This window comes from Balaenoptera ricei, chromosome 3, assembly GCF_028023285.1.
Source record: "Balaenoptera ricei isolate mBalRic1 chromosome 3, mBalRic1.hap2, whole genome shotgun sequence".
Classification (NCBI taxonomy): Eukaryota; Metazoa; Chordata; class Mammalia; order Artiodactyla; family Balaenopteridae; genus Balaenoptera; species Balaenoptera ricei.
Genome location: NC_082641.1, coordinates 59,351,624 through 59,357,153, shown reverse-complemented (window position 1 = coordinate 59,357,153; position 5,530 = coordinate 59,351,624). Strand labels below are relative to the sequence as shown.

At 37.7% G+C, this 5,530-nt stretch overlaps 1 pseudogene; it reads right to left on the bottom strand.

Annotated features, from left to right (window-relative positions):
* Positions 1-325: 325 nt before the first annotated feature.
* On the bottom strand, positions 326-2,110 carry LOC132363341 (cysteine protease ATG4C-like; annotated as a pseudogene).
* Positions 2,111-5,530: the final 3,420 nt, after the last annotated feature.

Genomic DNA, 5,530 nt, shown 5'->3' with positions numbered 1-5,530 from the left:
CACAAAACCTTCAGGAGAACAGTGGACCAAGGTGGAAGAATTTGAAGACTGGAAGACTTGCAGTTGAGGCAGAGTTATCACTAGCAGATCTTAGGGAAATAGGAATGCGGCCAGAATCACTTGATATTTATTAGAAATCAAGATTTACTAAATCATTTCTCTTTCAAAAAAATAGCTTTAAAACTTGTATATCAAATGTTCTTTTTTTAAAGAACATATAAAATTAAGATATTTGTGAAAATAAACCAGTTTCAAGTATACTTGTTTCTCTTCCTTTTTCCTCCTTCAAAGGATTTCTTCTCATTGAGCACAAATGTGCTAATCTTTACAGCAAGACAAACTCTTCTGTGCTAAATCTTTTTAATCTTTTCTTTTCATCCTCTGAGAAAAGGTGTTCTTCATTGGTTGTAGTAGATGTAAAATCATAGTCTCTGGAATGACCATTTACAAAACTAAATAAGGAATATTTCTCCTTAGAAGAAATTTTCAGCATCTTAGTGATTTCTTCAGAAGCTCGTTTGAAGTCCTGAACATTTTGACAGTAAAATCCTATTGTACAGCTAAGATCCATTTTTTGAAATGACATCTTTTTGGGAGAAGGGCAGTGGAATGTCTCAAGAGGGAAATCCTTTATGCTGACATCTACAAAAGATTGCCAGTAATGAGGATCCATGTAAATCAAAGTGTCATCTTGAAATCCAGCAAAGTAATATGACTGTTTAGGTTTGCCACCAATAATACCCACACAGTATTCAAGGCTTAAAATACCCTTTACAAAATCTAAATAGTCGGCATTGTTTCTTTCTCCACCAAGTCTAACAGGAACTAGAATAATAACAGCTTTGTCATCTGTATTATCAGAGGCCATGGAAGCACACTGTTTATCAGTTACATCAGAACTGTAAACTGTACAATGTTGCACAACATAAATAGTTATTCCTTGTAAATCTGGGTGTCTTGCTTCTTCAACTGCTTTTCTTAAAATGTGAGCAACCACAGCTAGTCCATACCAATCTCCAGCTTTTTCCCCAGACTTCTTTCCATATTCTATTAGTTGGTGTAAACCAAAGAGAGCCAAGGGGGAATCACCAAACCAAGGGATGATTTTCCTGTGATAAATTTCATTTTGCATTTCATGATCATCAGAATATCTCCCAGTTGTTTCCTTCAGAGAAATTGTTGGGGTTTTGAGTTCTCTTTCCCCTGAAAGTGATGCTTCGAAAGATGCAGTAAATTACAGTGTTGGAAGTCCATGATTCAGAGTCTGAATTTTCAATGTTCAAAGCATCAGGCCAGCCAGGTCTAAGCTCTACCAAGAAAGTGTAGTATGAGTCCTTGAGCCAACAGCATCTGGCCAGTTCTTAATGTACAGCTCCAAGCACAGTCCGTTGTCAAAGCTGAGCCTTCTATTTGAGGAAATTCTTCCCTGTGGGTAAGCCATATTCTTGAAATGAAACCTTTACGAAATTCTTCTACATTTCCCTCAATTACACGATCTTCTATTGTACATCCTGATCTTGCAGGTAAACAGTTCATTTTCATTTTATTGAAATATTTGCTTTATTGCGGTGGTCTGGAACCAAACCCACAATATCTCTGAGGTATGCCTGTAGTCTAAACAACTTCATATTTAAAATGGTAACACTTTCCAAGCAATAATACAGGGGAATTTCTACTAAAATATGTCTTTGTTTTCAACACCCAACCATATTTCACGTTGTTCCAAGCAGATATAAATTTAGTTTTTAGCTTATCAACTTCATCTGTTCCTGTGGCCTCCCTATTCAGATTCTAAAGAAAAAGCCATCACTTGACTGCATTCTTCTGTAAGTTTAGTCTTTTGTTCGGGAAATGTTCCAGCTCCAGCAGCAGCTGCTACAAAAGCAGCCAGCACACATGCAGGCGCTCCGACCTCAGCGCCGCAGCTACAGGCACCTCGAGCTCCCCAGCCACCATAGTCGGGACTTTGTTTGATATCAAACACTTGCTTAACCTCCTTCTCTTCCATGTCTCTCTTCCTCACTCCCTTACTGTTTCTTCCTAGTGGCGCTTCCTGATTAGTCGCTTTCACATGAACCTTCATCTCAGAGTCTGCTTCTGGGAAGTCCATCCTGAGACAGTGTGGTAGTCATTAATGTTGCTTATTAATTTTTCTGCCCTCTGCCTCTGGGCACGTGGTAGGGCTATACTTCCTGGCCTTCTGTGCTTGGCTGTTGGGGCCAAGTTATCAGCTCTAGCAGAGATGATGTGTGCTGCTTCTGGGCTGAGCATGAAATCGCCAAGATGAAACCCTTCAGAGCTCTTTTCCCTTCGTTGTGGTGACCAAGAATGTTCCAGATAGTGGCTTATCTCTCAGCCTGGGACCTAGAGGCAGTGTGACAAAGTGGAGCAGAGCCCCAGCTCCGACTCAATAGTCGGAGGGAGAAGTAAACTTGCATTGTGTTAAGCCACTGAGAGTTTGGGATTATTCGCTATACAGCAATACAACGTAGCACCTCTTGACAGATATAGAGAGTGAGAAAAGGAGAAGAATCAAGGATGACTAAGTTTTCTGACTCGGGCTATTAGACGGATGGGGTTAACATTCTTTGAGCTTGAGAAAAGCAAGGAGGAAGAGCTGGATTTTTTTTTTTTTTTTTTTTTTGGTTTTTTAGGTAGGGAATTAAGTGCAGTTTTAGACATTTTTGAGTTTGAGATTCTTGTGGCAATCTAAACTGAGATATTGAGAAGATTGGTTCTGAATCTCTGGAAAGTGATCTGAGCTAGAGACAGATACTTGGGACATAAGTAATAATTTAGGAAAATAGAAATATAAAATCAGGACCAAGGGAAAAATAGAACTGCATAGGTGCTAATGATAAACATTAACACAGATGCTGTGATTGACATTAAAAATTTTTTTTTAATTGAAGTATAGTTGATTTACAACATTGTGTTAGTTTCTGGTATACAGCAAACTGATTCAGAATATATATATCTATGTATTCTTTTTCATTATGGTTTATCATAGGATATTGAATATAGTTCCCTATGCTATACATTAGGAACTTATTGTTTATCTTTTTTTTTAAGTTTTGAATTTTATTTTATTTTTTTATACAGCAGGTTCTTATTAGTCATCAATTTTATACACATCAGTGTATACATGTCAATCCCAATCGCCCAATTCATCACACCACCACCCCCGCCCCCCCTGCCACTTTCCCCCCTTGGTCTATACGTTTGTTCTCTACATCTGTGTCTCTATTTCAGCCCTGCAAACCAGTTCATCTGTACTATTTTTCTAGGTTCCACATATATGCGTTAATATACGATATTTGTTTTTCTCTTTCTGACTTACTTCACTCTGTATGACAGTCTCTAGATCCATCCATGTCTCTACAAATGACCCAATTTCATTCCTTTTTATGGCTGAGTAATATTCCATTGTATATATGTACCACATCTTCTTTATCCATTCGTTGATGGGCATCTAGGTTGCTTCCATGACCTGGCTATTGTAAACAGTGCTGCAATGAACATTGGGGTGCATGTGTCTTTTTGAATTATGGTTTTCTCTGGGTATATGCCCAGTAGTGGGATTGCTGGATCATATGGTAATTCTATTTTTAGTTTTCTAAGGAACCTCCATACTGTTCTCCATAGTGGCTGTATCAATTTACATTCCCACCAACAGTGCAAGAGGGTTCCCTTTTCTCCACACCCTCTCCAGCATTTGTTGTTTGTAGATTTTCTGATGATGCCCATTCTAACTGGTATGAGGTGATACCTCATTGTAGTTTTGATTTGCATTTCTCTAATAATTAGTGATGTTGAGCAGCTTTTCATGTGCTTCTTGGCCATCTGTATGTCTTCCTTGGAGAAATGTCTATTTAGGTCTTCTGCCCATTTTTGGATTGGGTTGTTTGTTTTTTTATTGTTGAGCTGCATGAGCTGTTTATATATTTTGGAGATTAATCCTTTGTCCGTTGATTTGTTTGCAAATATTTTCTCCCATTCTGAGGGTTGTCTCTTTGTCTTGTTTATGGTTTCCTTTGCTGTGCAAAAGCTTTGAAGTTTCATTAGGTCCCATTTGTTTATTTTTGTTTTTATTTCCATTACTCTAGGAGGTGGATCAAAAAAGATCTTGCTGTGATTTATGTCAAAGAGTGCTCTTCCTAAGAGTTTTATAGTGCCTGGTCTTACATTAAGGTCTCTAATCCATTTTGAGTTTATTTTTGTGTATGGTGTTAGGGAGTGTTCTAATTTCATTGTTTTACATGTAGCTTTCCAGTTTTCCCAGCACCACTTATTGAAGAGACTGTCTTTTCTCCATTGTATATCCTTGCCTCCTTTGTCATAGATTAGTTGACCATAGGTGCGTGGGTTTATCTCTGGGCTTTCTATCTTGTTCCATTGATCTATGTTTCTGTTTTTGTGCCAGTACCATATTGTCTTGATTACTGTCGCCTTATAGTATTGTCTGAAGTCAGGGAGTCTGATTCCTCCAGCTTTGTTTTTTCCCCTCAAGACTGCTTTGCCTCTTCGGGGTCTTTTGTGTCTCCAGACAAATTTTAAGATTTTTTGTTCTAGTTCCGTAAAAAATGCCATTGGTAATTTGATAGGGATTGCACTGAATCTGTAGATTGCTTTGGGTAGTATAGTCATTTTCACAGTATTGATTTTTCCAGTCCAAGAACATGGTATATCTCTCCATCTGTTGGTATCATCTTTAATTTCTTTCATCAGTGTCTTATAGTTTTCTGTATACTGGTCTTTTGTCTCCCTAGGTAGGCTTATTCCTAGGTATTTTATTCTTTTTGTTGCAATGGTAAATGGGAGTGTTTCCTTAATTTCTCTTTCAGATTTTTCATCATTAATGTACAGGAATGCAAGAGATTTCTGTGCATTAATTTTGTATCCTGCAACTTTACCAAATTCATTGATTAGCTCTAGTAGTTTTCTGGTAGCATCTTTAGGATTCTCTATGTATAGTATCATGTCATCTGCAAACAGTGACAGTTTTACTTCTTCTTTTCCAATTTGTATTCCTTTTATTTCTTTTTCTTCTCTGACTGCCGTGGCTAGGACTTCCAAAACTATGTTGAATAATAGTGGTGAGAGTGGACATCCTTGTCTCGTTCCTGATCTTAGAGGAAATGCTTTCAGTTTTTCACCATTGAGAATGATGTTTGCTGTGGGTTTATCATATATGGCCTTTATTATGTTGAGGTAGGTTCCCTCTATGCCCACTTTCTGGCGAGTTTTTATCATAAATGGGTGCTGAATTTTGTCAAAAGCTTTTTCTGCGTCTATTGAGATGATCATATGGTATTTATTCTTCAATTTGTTAGTATGGTTTATCACATTGATTGATTTGCATATATTGAAGAATCCTTGCATCCCTGGGATAAATCCCACTTGATCATGGTGTATGATCCTTTTAATGTGTTGTTGGATTCTGTTTGCTAGTATTTTGTTGAGGATTTTTGCATCTATATTCATCAGTGATACTGGTCTGTTGTGGGAGGCATGCAGTCTTAGCTGGAGG